The following is a 15,010-nucleotide window of genomic DNA, read 5'->3' as shown; positions in this document are numbered from 1 at the left end:
TGCTTCTCATCACTTGACTCCTTTTGCACACCTTTTACACACAAAACACAAGTATAGTGGCCCTAATAAAGTCTGTGTTGGTAATGGTCAAACCCTTAACATTCAGTCTGTTGGATCTATTCACATTAACTCCCATAATCGATCTGATCATAATTTAGAACTCATAGATGTGCTTCATGTTCCCTCAATCACTAAGAACCTGTTGTCTGTTTCAAAACTGTCTAGTGATAACAATGTCATGTTTCAGTTTTTCACTAACAAATTCTATATTATCTCACAGGCTTCTAAACAAGTGATTGTTGAAGGAGCCCTGGATGAGTGTGGTTTGTATTGCTTTCCTCAATTGTCTCTGGATCTTACAAGGACTTCCAAAGCTGGTCAAAGTCACATCCACACCTTGGGAATTCACATCTATGTTGCCTCTAATATCTCTGTTCCTAAGCTTGCTCTTACTAGCACTTCTTGTAACAATGCCACACTGTGGCATCACAGATTAGGTCATACAAACTATAATTCTGTAGCTCATGTTTTGAAACTGTGTAATATTCCAAATTTTAATAAACAAAATCTTGATTCCTGTGCTTCTTGCAATCTGGGCAAAGCCCATAGACTTCATGCTCCCCTAACTAGTACAGTTTATAAATGTCCCTTTGATGTGATTTATACTGATCTATGGGGCCCTTCCCCTAATCCATCCAGCTCTGGTTATAGGTATTATATTGCCTTTGTAGATGGGCATTCCAAGTACACATGGCTATACTTTCTTAAACAAAAATCTGAAGCTCTAGCAGCCTTTAGACTATTCCTTACTTTTGTTCAAACTCAGTTTGGGAAAACCATTAAATCAGTTCAATCTGATTTTGGGGGTGAATTTCGAACCTTTACCAAATATCTAACAGAACTTGGTATTACACATAGGCTTACATGCCCTCACACATCACACCAGAATGGTAGTGTTGAAAGAAAACATAGGCAGATTGTTGAAATGGGCCTTACTCTTTTGGCTCATGCATCCTTGCCTATAGAGTACTGGATCATAGTTTTGCCACATCTACATACCTAATTAACAGGCTCCCCACTACTGTTCTTCCCAATGCCATGTCCCCATTCTATGCCCTGTATGCTAAGCAACCAGATTTTAAGTCTATAAGGGTATTTGGCTGCTCCTGCTTTCCTCTGTTAAGGCCATATAATAAACATAAACTCCAAATGAGGAGTCAAGAGTGTGTATATCTTGGAGTGTCCCCTCAACATAAGGGCTACAAGTGCCTAAGCAAGGAGGGTAGAATTTTTATATCTAAAGATGTTAAATTCAATGAGTTCCATTTTCCTTACCTCACTATGTTTTCAAATCATGAGGCAGTAGTTACTTCACCAGACATAGATATCAGGACAAGTCCTTTTCCATCCATTGGTGTCACATCATCTGGTCAGTCCAATGCATTGCCCTCAATCACAGAGGTACCAAACACAGAGGTACCAGATGCACCCAACCTGGCTTCCCCTGTTGTCAATTCTGGTCCCACATTGCAAGTAAATCAGTCAACCTCACCCACTTCTCCCTCTGCACAGCTACCTCTGAATATTTATATGCCTTCTGTACCCACTGCTGAAGTTCCTATTAGCAACACAAGTCACAATTCAGCTGTGTCTCATTATCCTGAGGATAATACTCAGCATACCACAATGGAGGATGTCACTATCTCTTCACTCAATTATCCTGAGGATAATAACATCTCTCACTCTATTTCTTCACCTACAAAGCAATATAGTGCTCAAGACACTAACCTGGAGCCTAATTCATCTGAGTTTACTACCTCCTCACTGTCTCCTTCAATTCATTCTTCTCACTCACCCCTCATTACTCCCATCAATAACCATCCTATGCTCACAAGGGCTAAAACAGGGAATTCTAAACCCAAAGCCTTCCTTGCTCATTTTGAGTCTGAACCAACCAGTGTCAAGCAAGCCTTGTCCTCTTCAGCCTGGACACAAGCCATGAAAACTGAATTTGAGGCTCTCCTAACCAACAAAACCTGGACTCTGACCAGTCTTCCTGCAGACAGAAAAGCTGTGGGCTGTAGGTGGGTTTTTAAAGTTAAATATAACTCTGATGGCAGTCTTCTTAAGCACAAGGCCAGACTGGTGGCCAAAGGTTTTCACCAGGAGCAAGGCTTTGATTACACAGAAACATTCTCTCCAGTTGTCAAGCCTATTACTATTAGGGTGATACTCACTTTGGCTATTTCTTACAAGTGGGACATACAACAAATAGACATTAACAATGCCTTTCTTAATGGCACACTCACTGATGAGGTTTACATGATCCAACCTCCTGGATTTGAAAGTAAGGACAAGACTCTTGTATGTAAATTGAACAAAGCCATATATGGCCTCAAACAAGCCCCAAGAGCTTGGTATGAGAAACTCACTCAAGCTCTCATTCACTTTGGGTTCTCAGCCTCTAAATGTGATCACTCTCTCTTTGTTTATAACAAGCAAGGCCTAACCATGTATGCCTTAGTTTATGTTGATGATATACTAATCACTGGCTCTAAATCATCTTTAGTTCATGATCTAATCAATAAGTTGCATCACAAATTTGCTCTGAAAAAGCTTGGCAGGCCCAGCTATTTTTTAGGGATTGAAGTCAGCTTCTGCAAAGATGGATCCCTGGTTCTGACTCAATCAAAATATATCAAGGATCTCCTTGCCAAAGCCAAGATGTCAAATGCCAATGGTGTTCCTACACCAATGCTCAGTACCTGCAAGTTAAGTAAACATGGCTCTTCTTCTTTTTCTGATGCTTCCTTGTATAGATCCATTGTTGGTGCTTTATAATATGTGACTTTAACTAGACCAGATATAGCATTCAGTGTGAATAAATGTTGTCACTTCATGGCTTCACCCTTGGAATCCCACTGGTCTGCAGTTAGGAGACTTTTAAGATACCTGAGTGGTACTAACAATCATGGTCTTATCCTAGCTCCATCTGCCTCTGCACCAAAGTTCTCCCTTCGGGCTTATAGTGATTCAGATTGGGCGAGTGATCCGGATGATAGACGTTCTACCTCTGGCACCTGTCTTTATTTTGGTCCTAATCTAGTATCATGGAGCTCCAAAAAGCAATCACTAGTTGCTCGCTCCAGCACTGAAGCCGAATACAGGGCTATTGCTCATTCTACTGCAGAAATTCTTTGGTTGGAATCTCTACTATCTGAATTACAGGTTGCTTTTCATACTCCTACACTCCTATGTGACAACTTAAGTGTTGTACTGTTATCTCACAATCCGGTTCTGCATGCTCGCACCAAGCGCATTGAGCTTGATATACATTTTGTTCGTGAAAGGGTTGTGTCTAAACGCCTAGCCATTCAGCACGTTCTTGCAGCAGCTCAGATAGCCGATACACTTACAAAACCTCTGGGCACAGCAGCTTTTCAAGACCTCCGATCCAAACTAAAAGTTGTTTGTCTTTCTCAGCAACGTTCAGTTTGAGGGGGGGGTATTAGAGATAAGGTTTGATAGCTAAGTGTGGCTGCAGTTAGTGTAGGTAATAGTTTGTTACAACCAATTGTACTATAGTGTAACTAACTATTATATCAGCTCTAGTATATATACTAAGCTGTGTATTTTTGTTTAGGTTTAATGAAAAGAATCACAGTGTATAATCTACTCATCTTATCTACCACTTCACTGAGTGAAGAATGGTTTGTCAAAACGCTCTCGTTTAATAGTGCAGTTCATTAACTATTTAAGTGGTTCAGTTTTTTTATAATGCAATTCAGTTCAATTCCAGTATACAATTCAATTAACCATATTTTTGAACACCCCTAGAGTGAGCTAGTGAGTTACTATGATGAAATTGTATCCCCCATTATTACATGATTGTGTATTCTTGAATGATTCTTTCTTCCAATCACTGTTGTGTCCTACTTATTGTGATTTTCTTTGGCATTCGTAACTTCTCTTTTATTTCCACAAATTTGTACTTGCAAGTCCTTGAGATCGTAACCTTTTTTTTTGCAATAAATATAGTTGAGAGAAATTGATATGTACTCTCTGTCTTAATTAACGTTAATTGTATTGTTGGATCTCAGAATTTTTTTTTAAATAAGCAATGAATATATGAATAGCACTAGGGGTGCAACCCTTACATCAAGAAAACACTAATTAGTGTTGGAACAGAGTAATGGCAATTTATACCAATTATAAAAGTTACTCAGAATTTGACATCGGGAGGAAAGGGGGACACCTTGCAAAAGACTGTCGATTCAGGAGGAAAGTCGAAGAGACAACAAACTTCGCTCTAGAAACAGAATCAAACGAAGGATTCCTGTTAATGACCCAAAAGGAGACAAACACAGAAAATGACACTATATGGTATCTTGACTCAGGAGCAAGTAATCATATGTGTGGTCAAAAACATCTGTTTAAAGAAATAAAGAAAATTGAGGATGGTCATGTATCTTTTGGAGATGCGTCGAATGTAAAGGTCGAAGGCAAAGGAACAGTCTGTTATTTGCAGAAAGACAACGTACTTGGGAAAATACAAGATGTTTATTATGTACCAGTTCTAAAGGCAAATATTTTAAGTCTGGGGCAACTCACGGAGAAGGGATATTCGATATTTATGAAGGATCGAATACTGCATTTGAAGGATAAATCAGGGCACCAAATTGCTCGAGTCGAGATGGGAAGAAATCGAATGTACAAGCTGAATCTGAGAAGCGTTCGAGAAAAATGTTTGAAAGTTGATACTGAAGACCAAGTAACTCTATGACATCTACGTTTTGGTCACTTACATCATGATGGGTTAAAAAGATTAGCGGGAAGAAACATGGTACATGGATTTCCTAACATGGAGTTTGAAGAAATTTTTTGTGAAGATTGTGTTCTTGGCAAGCAGACGAGAACTTCTTTTCAAAAGAAGGAAGAATATCAAGCTAAACACATCCTTGAACTAATTCACACCGATATCTGTGGACCAATCACTCCAGAATCTTTCAGTGGTAAGAAGTATTTCATTTCCTTCATTGATGATTTTTCAAGTAAGACTTGGGTCTACTTCCTGAAAAGTCAACTGATCGACACATTAAAGCCCTTCGTTCTGACAGAGGAGGAGAATATACTTCGACAGCTTTCATGAAGTATTGCGAGGAGCAGGGTGTAAGGAGATTTCTAACTACAACATATTCACCTCAACAAAATGGTGTTGCTGAAAGGAAAAATCGAACAGTCCTTGACATGGTACGTTCAATGCTCAAAAGTAAGAACATGTCGAAGGATTTTTGGGCAGAAGCCTTGCAATGTTCAATCTATGTTCAAAATAGATGTCCACATTCGAAGTTGGGAGATCGAACACCGCAAGAAGCGTGGAGTGGACAGAAGCCGACTGTATCTCATTTTAAAGTATTTGGTAGTGTTGCTTATGCACATGTGCAAGATCAACGAAGAACGAAGCATGAAGACAAGAGTCAGAAGTATATACTAATTGGGTATGATGAGAAAACAAAAGGATACAGGTTATTCGACCCCATAAACAAAAAGGTGATAGTAAGTAGAGATGTTCAAGTGAATGAAGCAAGTAGGTGGGACTGGAACAATTCGACAGAAGATATAGTTGAAAGTGAAGAACCCTTAGTCGGTATACCAACAACCTAGAATCAGTCGCCAAGGTTTGAAGACTCTGACAATGAAGATGAACCCTCACAGCCCAGAATAAGAAGTTTGCAAGAGTTATATGACAATACAGAAGAAGTACATCTTGTGTGTCTGTTAGCAGATTCTGAAAACATTAGCTTCGAAGAAGCATGGAGAGATGAGAAGTGGAAGAATGCCATGAACGAAGAGATTAAAGCTATCGAACATAACAAAACTTGGGAACTAGCAGAGTTACCAAAAGGAAGTTGAACCATTAGTGTGAAGTGGGTGTTCAAGAAAAAGATGAATGCACAAGGCAAAGTTGAAAGGTATAAGGCGCGACTTGTGGCAAAAGGATACAAGCAGAAGGAAGGAATTGATTATGACAAAGTATTTGCACCAGTTGCAAGAATGGAGACAATTCGACAGCTCATTTCTCAAGCTGCTCAGTTCAAATGGCCAATATTTCAAATGGATGTCAAGTCAGCATTTTTGAATGGTGTGCTCGAAGAAGAAGTCTATGTCGAACAACCACCGGGATACATGAAAGACGAAAGCAAAGGAAAAGTGCTAAGACTCAAGAAAGCACTCTATGGATTAAAGCAGGCACCTCGGGAATGGATTACACGCATTGATACTTACTTCAAGAAGAATGGTTTCCAGCAATGTCCCTATGAACATGCCCTATACGTAAAAGAGAATAAAGGAAATATACTGCTCGTTGCCCTCTATGTCAACGACTTGATTTTCCTGGGCAACAGTGATCAAATGATCGAAGAATTCAAAGGTCGAATGACACGAGAATTGGAGATGACTGACTTAGGTTGGATGAGTTTCTTTCTTGGTCTGGAAGTTCGACAAGAAGAAACTGGAATTTTTGTCTCACAAGAAAAATATGCAAAGGATATTCTGAAGAGGTTCAAAATGAAAGGTTGCAATCCAATCTCAACACCAATGGAGCCAGGAGTCAAGCTTTCAAAATTTGATGGGGGGAACGTGTCGAAGCAAACAAATTTTGAAGCTTGGTCGGAAGTCTTCGATATCTCACATGCACTAGACCAGATCTTTCCCTAAGTGTCGGAATTTTGAGTCGATTTATGGAAGAACCAGCTCACACACTGGAAAGCTTTGAAGAGAATTCTTCGTTACATCCAAGGAACTGTGTCACTTGGAATGTTCTACTCAAAAGCAGAAGATTACAAGCTAACAGGTTACTCTGACAGTGATTGGTGTGGAGACATAGACGATCGAAAGAGTACATCAGGATATGTATTTTTTATGGGAAATACTGCCTTCACCTGGCTCTCAAGGAAGCAACCAATTGTGACACTGTCGACATGCGAAGCAGAATACGTGGCTGCATCCTGGTGTGTATGCCATGCTATATGGCTTAGAAGACTGTTGTGCGAATTAGAGCAGAAGCAGGAAAATGCAACGATAGTGCAAGTCGACAATAAATCAGCAATTGAATTGGCGAAGAACCCAGTGAATCATGAAAGAAGTAAACACATCGACGTACGTTTCCACTTCATTCGAGAACATGTGAAAAATGGAAGCGTCGAACTGAAGCATGTGGCAAACAAGGATCAAGCTGCGGATATTTTTACAAAACCATTGTCGAAGGAGCTATTCGACGGAGGCAAGATGATGCTGGGATTAGTGGATCGAAGGAGCATTTAATTTATGGGGGAGTTTTGTTGGATAAATTAAATGCGGTCTTGGAAAGCCAAAAGACAAATTCTCCTAGGGTAGCCAAAAAGGTTTATTCTCATAGGAAATAGTTAACTATTAAATGTCATGTTTCTTTATGTTTTCCTCGTCTCTATATAAAGACCTTCTTTGTAACTGCAACTTAACTTTGCAACAAACCTTTGCAAGTCAATATATATAAAGAGAGTAGTTTGATCTGTTACCTTCATGATTCTCAAACCTACATGTATCTAAAATATAGGAAATATGGTATTTTCCAATGTATATGATTTTGGTTTGTTGTCGTCTTACTCTTATTAACATATGGCTTTTTTGATCTCTAGCAAGGTATGCGCACGTCACATTTTTTTATGCATGCTTGCAAATGTGTTGTTTAGAAGAAGATATGATTTTTGTGTCATCCCTTTTGTTTAATTAAGAAACATCAGCAAAATTACATGACAATGCTACTATAGTGCTTATACTGTTTTGTATTTTGTGACTTTGATACTTACATTTTTTCGTCTCTTAACATTTTCTCATCAATACAATCCATCACATATATCAACATAAGCTTTCTTGTACATATTGTTACATGATTACTTCGTGAAAATATCTCAATTCTGGGATTTTATTTTATTTTTGGTACTATGACACGTCATAAAATTTTGCGCGCTATGAATGATTTATTCGTCTCATAATTGCTTTCATCTCGGTGTTGTGTTGTTCCATTCCATGTATTGATGAGTAATAGTAATGTTTCTTGGCCCAATATACATTGTATTTTTCCCATTGGATACTCATATTTGCACCGAGCAATGCTATGCTTACACCAAAATTGTACACCTTATCTTACACCAGATAAAATACAACAAATATATGTATCCATTTGCATTGTAAAAGTTGAAAAAAATAATTATTTAACATAGTAAAAAAGCCAAACCGTATAATAATACGGTGTAGGTGTAAAGTTCCAGTGTAACAATATCAATTCTCTATTTGCACCCTCGGATGCTCTACTTTATGAGTTACTCCATTTATTTTTGGAACTAACTGCCTCCTCTGTTCTAAAACTCATAAAAAACAAGCAGCATTGACCAATTTAGACAGGTGATCAAAATTTTGCACAGCAGATTCTAACATTTCTGTAAATATGAAGCCTCCAAGGTTTGAATTCCCTGATGACTTACTTATAAATGAGTCAGCCTATGATCTAGTACACATCTCGCGGACTTAGGAAGAACTATCATACTTATGCTATCTTTTGGATTTCCCGAACAAGGCATAGGAGCATTATTCTTGCTTGCCTATAACCTACTATTGTCGAAACTAGGAGTGCCAAGGTATATGTTCCCTGTTCATGATCTCGAAAGTTTGGAGGATACGAGTGTATCAGATCTGTCGGATAATTTATTGATCAAGGTGCGGGATCCTTTCAAATTCCCACCAACAAACTATCCTGATGCAGAGGCTTTGTTTTACTCATTTATTGGTGGATGTACATTAAGACTCTTTACAAAATCACAAGAGAACTGTCTATAGGCTTTTAATCACATATACGAAGGATTCTCAAAATTCTATAAGATCGATGCTCCCATGTGTTTGACAGCCCCGCATATTGAAGCTGTGAAAAGCCTACGAACATATTTTTCTCAAAATCCTTGGTCCCGAAAGCGAGAGTCTTATGCCTGGAATGGGGAGGTCCCAAAAGCGATAGTCTTATGCCTGGAATGGGGAGGTTTCTATATGATATGCATCTTGCAAACACTGGGTTGCACTTTGCTGCAGTCTCCTGAAATTATGCCTTGCTCTGAACTGTTATCAATCTTAAAATCCTCTGGGCATGAACAACAGATTAATGCCATTGTGAGAATGACTGAGATAATAACCAGTACCAACAAGATGACAAGCAGAAAAATGTGGAGGTTTGGTAGAGCTTTTGATGATGCGTTTATGGCACCTCTACAAACCAAAGTATGTCCAAACTTAACATGCACCCTTGCGTCAACACTCAAGAAAGAAGCCAGTGCGTCCAATGAGTGTGATACATATGAATGCGTATCCTCGAAAACTAAGCATTCAGTACTTAAACCATCCACATGGTCCTATCTAATTTTTTTAGAATAGGGATGATGTGCGTGCTTAAGATACTCAAGTGTCGTGATAGGCCTGAGATGAGATTTTGATTGATGGTTCATGTGTTAAGAAGAAAAATAGACCATGGACGATTTTGGTAATATTATTATAACTTTCAGTAACGTCTAAGTTTTTGTTGTTCCTGTTGTATTTTTTTGTTTGCTTTTTTCTAAGTATCTCTACCTGTCTCAAATAAGCATACACTTAATTTAATTTAAGTTGAGCAAATTTAATTTTAAGAACTTGTTGACCAAATATACAATACAAGTGTAGAAAATATTTTGAAGGAAAGCCTCTATTAGTCATGTTTTGTCTTGATCAAATAGTGAAATACCACACACATAATTTTTTATAGTATCATTGATTTGAATATACGCAAGGCTTTAAGCCAAAAAAAAAAACAACTAATTTAATGGCGATGACACCACTATCACTGCCTACCAGAATAAATTTGATTATGTCCTAGCTTCAAACAAACACCAATCAATATATAAGTTCAATATTACAGAGGAATGAAAGTTCCTAGAACCTAGAATACTCAGAAAATTTTGTATTCTTTCAACTTTGACACATCAAACATTTTTTAATGTACAAGCTTCACATGTACACATAAAGATATATGACAAACTGATAATCAAAGTGTTAATTTTTTAAAATTGACAGAAAATATTTATCACTTTCTTACCCTTTGCGTTGCGAAAACTGTTTTTTACCGAATCACTGTCAGATTGAAAAACAAAATATATGTCATGTATGTGTGGTAATTTGCTTTTTTGTTTTTAGGACTAGAACAATACAAATTAAGAATTAGGAAAAACAAATGCCAAGCCAGCTATTTAAAACATACTATGTCATGAAATCACCAATAATAGAACACACAAAAAAATTAGAAAAATATAAATTAACTTATAGTTTATGGTGTAAGAGTGACATCCAAGCATTAAAAACAAGGTGATATTAAACTCTCAATACAGACTTCTAATGTGTGTTGAAACATTGCAGGATTCATAAAACCAACATTCTTAGAAGTACCATTCTTGGAATCGTACAGGATCACGGTCACCTTCTGTTTGCCAGGGTAACTAAACTCCAGCAGCACATTATCATCTTCAAAAATATATAATACCTTTGTCAAGATAGAAGTGTTGGTTGAATCTTGCAAGTTACAAAGGTCGAACAATTTAATCCAAGACTCTTTAATTCCATATTCCTTCATGAACCAAACTTCGTGATCATAAATTAAGCACAAGCAATCCCTCAACACACCCAATGTCAAGTCAAACACATCTATCTCTCCAAGATCCGGAAGGAAGACCTTTTGATAAGACTCCTTATCCAAATCAAAAGAAACAATAAAGGGTGGATCACTATGACGCCCTTTAAGAAAGACTAACCAATTAATTGTGCCACTTACATATTTTCCAGATGGCTCAGTGAAAACGGTATCAGAAGGCAACATCCGACTGTTTTTCCAAGAATTAGTACCCAACGTATGAACTTTTACATTAGTTGTGTATTCAGGAATACCTTTGACAGTGAAATTGTAAACAACAACCACTTTGTAATTATGAGAAACATGATCATAGCCGAATCCACATGTCATATTAAACTGACTATCCACTCGTGGGTTATCAAAAGGGGATAATTCCTTGAATTTTCTAATGGAAGGATTACACAATACAATTAAAGGTTTATAATAGTTGGCAAGACAAAGGATTCCGTCACAAGAGCCAACAATGTCATGTATTTTGTGTCTAAAAACATCTTTGGATGAAAACTCGTGTTGAGTGATGTTAGTGGCCATGTCTGCGAAAATGGATTGAATCGAGAAAGACTTCAGAATATAATGGGACGAAGGAGTATGGTAGCTTACAGATTGGAGGATGGTGCGTGTGGTTGACTTAAGGTGCTTTCTGGTGAATTTATGATCAAGTATTAGAGAATTCCATATTTTACAGACACCGGAATCGGAGAAGGTGCTTCACAGGTAGCCTAGAGAGTATTTCTGGAATTAGATCAGATGGAAGAGTGGGTAGTGAATCTGAGATGTTACGGTTTGGTCTCTGAATGGGATTTTCCATATCTGAACGTGTATGTAGATAGTGGAATGAACCCTAACGATGGTAATATATACAGTATGCCGTTATTTGAAATTCGGTATCCGTAAAAGACAGAGTACGGGAAACCTATTACGTGTAGCATATGTTAGACCTAAATGATTATTAGATTACTTTTGTATTCAAAGTGGATTTTTCAAGAAAATTCAAACTATAAGGTATAAATTATTATTTTTTATTTAACTCCACCGATTTATTTAAAATAAAAATATAACTAATATTTTTATATTATAATTAGGGAAATGCTAACCAGTGCCCTCATGATTCATTTCGTTATAGTAAATTTATCTCGGTAATCTGCGTATTTAATATCTTAAAAATTAAAATATTAAATCTATTATAAATATATAAAAAGTAAAGTACCTGGAAATTACGTGATAAGCCCTTTGATTAAAAGTTTAAATTAATCTAATTACAAAGGATATAATTGACTTTTTGCATAATTTATAAATATATAAAAGTAAAGTACCTGGAAATTACGTGATAAGCCCTCTGATTAAAAGTTTAAATTAATCTAATTACAAGGGATATAATTGACTTTTTGCATAATCTTTGCTTTATATTCATTTGGCATTAAATGCATCTAATGTGGCACCCTTATATTTTTTGTTGGATTTTATATTATTTTTATTGCCCTAAAATCCCACTAAACCCTTATGTTACTTATCACGTTAATTATGTTGCAACATTATTATTGGCTGTGGAATATGAGCAGTCAAGCGCTACATTGAGTATTTGGAACAATTTTCAACCAAAAATATCCTTTCCAAGGAACGATATTCAACCAAAAATATCATTTCCCAATATGTTGATTACTGCTGAACCATATTAAGATGGTTCCGTACATTTCAAATCCTATCATTGTTGTTCTTCATCCAAGCTTTAGTCTGTAAGTTCTCTGTTCTCATCTTATACATTTTTATTTTTAGGGGTGTTGATTTCGATTGTTTCTCATCTTTTACGTTTTTGGTTGATTTTATATGTTGTTTTTAGATCTATTGAAATAGACCCAGAAAATATAATAGTAAAATAGTGCTTCAAGTAATTTTTATGCATTATGTGCGCATCAACGTGATTCTATTATTAGAAGAGCCATAATTCTACACTCGAAAATTGTAGTTGTGTTACACCGGATGTGTTTACAGAACATGGAGTAGTTATTTTTTTTTATGATCATTCACACAATCCCACCATCCTTTCAGTAAAACAACCTTCTATGGCTGCTTCCTTTCAATGAGTTTGGGCCAAAGACCCTGTTTAATTCCTGTGCATATATTTATGTTTTAGTGTTGCTTCAAATTGCATCTTCCCAAAGAATGATTATTTAGTGTCTTTGAATTTGGATTATAATTGTGAAAGCAGTAAACATTTATACTTGGCTACACACTTTATATATTCTTTAAAAAGAAAGTAATGTGTATCAATGTTCTTCTCTTTTCTTCATATTACTCCCTATGCTGATTTTTTTTTAGCCCGATTATTTGCCACATTATGTTTATTCTCATTTTAATAGGCTAGAGATACCCACCACTACAACACGCTGGGGCTTTAAAAGCGCTTTTTATGGGCTTTTAAAGCGCTTAAAAGCGCTGTGAAAGCCAGCGCTGGCGTAGGTAACAAAAGCGCTTCAGAAAACGCTCTGGTAGGCCCCCTTATAAGAGCGCTTTTTTGGAAAAAGCGCTCTGGTAGGCCCCCCCTATAAGAGCGCTTTCCTGGAAAAAGCGCTCTGGTAGACCCCCCTTTAAGAGCGCTTTTCCAAAAGCGCTTTCGTATGTTGCGTTTTTTTTTTATTTTTTATGCTTTTTTATTAATCTTTGGCAGCGCTTTTACTAGGAAGCGCTTTTGTAGGTGGACCTTTAAGAGCGCTTTTTAAAAGCGCTGTCGTTGCTAAATGAGGTATTTTAATGTGCAGCCTGTAATTTAATCCTCCCAGTCGACCTGTAATATTTTCGACCTGTAATATGTTTTTAACCTGTAATATTTTCGACCTGTAATATATTTTCGACGATATAATTTCAGCCATCAGTGAGACAATATATATACTAATATAATACCATTATAATATCCAAAATTATATATATACATCATTACAACATCAATAATATTATAGTTCAAATCGACACAAATCCTACATGAAAAATTGCTTAATATAATATTGACACAAATCCTCTTTGATTTCTTCCAACTTAAGTCTCGGGTACCCAGTAGCACGGAATTCGTCAAGGTACTACAAAACAAAAACATAATATGAATGATATATTTAGTTAAATGTAATAAATTATATGAAATTATCTTAAGTTATAAATTCATACCGTGAGCGGAATCTCTAATTGATTCGCCTGAAGGATTTCTTTCATAAACCTCAAAACAAAGTATCCGCAATCTGAACTGTTTCGCTGTTGCGGACACTACATAGAAAAACAAATAAGATTTTATAGTTGTCTTGTTTGATCAAGTAGCATAAATATTATAAGCAAAATTGTGAAAAATAATGTACCTGCACTTTGATCCAAGTAATGTTGTTTGATTTAGTCCGGGATACCTGTGCGTCCCGTTGACTTCGGAACACTTGTATTGATCTAATTAAAAAATATATAAAAGCATATGTTTAGATCAATCCCACAAATAAGTAAATATATAAATATACACGAATATTTAGAACGATCCCACTTACAAATCAACAATTTCCTTCATAGCCGGATAATTGGTCCAGTCACCATTTACCGAATTCAGATAATACACGACTTCTCTTATAGGGTTGATAGCAAGCAACAACCAGTGTGCTCTATAAATTAAAACAATAGGTTATATGAAAATTTTGCTATACACAAAAGAAACAGAGATTAGATGAACAAAGAATGAGAAACTAACCCTACTGGTCGGGTATTATACGCCCAAAGATGCAGACTTTCTGAATTGCCGGTGGACATGAATCTATCGACTAAGAGCTGTCTAACTGATTCTGGTTCCGAAGCAATTGCCATTCCGCTGCAATGGGCGGAAGACACGAAACGGAATCTGTTAGACAATGCAGTCCCGCGCAACACTCTGTCATACAACAACCTTAAATAAAAACATAATAAACATTAGATTATTTTCATTGAAATGTGTAAATAAATTATATTGTGGGACTAATTAAATAATATATCGGATGAGTGAATATTACCGGATGTATGAGTGCATATTACCGACGCCTAGTTGTTCATGCGTAAAAATCTCTTCCAAGTCATCAATTGCAATATGTGACTTGAATTCAATACCGAAGACACTTTCATCCATATTGATTTCACGTAAAGCACCATCCTTCAAATCGGACATATCAACCATTGTTGCGAGCATCGTCCGGTATCGAGGCACAAAAGCACCGCCTTTTTTTGCCGCTTGCTTCGGAGGACCAGTGGGTGGTACGCTACGAACTTGCTGCG

At 36.7% G+C, this 15,010-nt stretch overlaps 1 pseudogene; it reads right to left on the bottom strand.

Annotated features, from left to right (window-relative positions):
• Positions 1 to 10,408: 10,408 nt before the first annotated feature.
• LOC131659409 (F-box/kelch-repeat protein At3g23880-like) lies at positions 10,409 to 11,549 on the bottom strand (annotated as a pseudogene).
• Between the last annotated feature and the right edge of the window lie 3,461 nt (positions 11,550 to 15,010).

The sequence above is a fragment of the Vicia villosa genome, linkage group LG3 (genome assembly GCF_029867415.1).
Source record: "Vicia villosa cultivar HV-30 ecotype Madison, WI linkage group LG3, Vvil1.0, whole genome shotgun sequence".
Lineage (NCBI taxonomy): Eukaryota > Viridiplantae > Streptophyta > Magnoliopsida > Fabales > Fabaceae > Vicia > Vicia villosa.
Note: the sequence above shows the minus strand (reverse complement) of the source record. Positions and strands in the feature narration are given on the sequence as shown.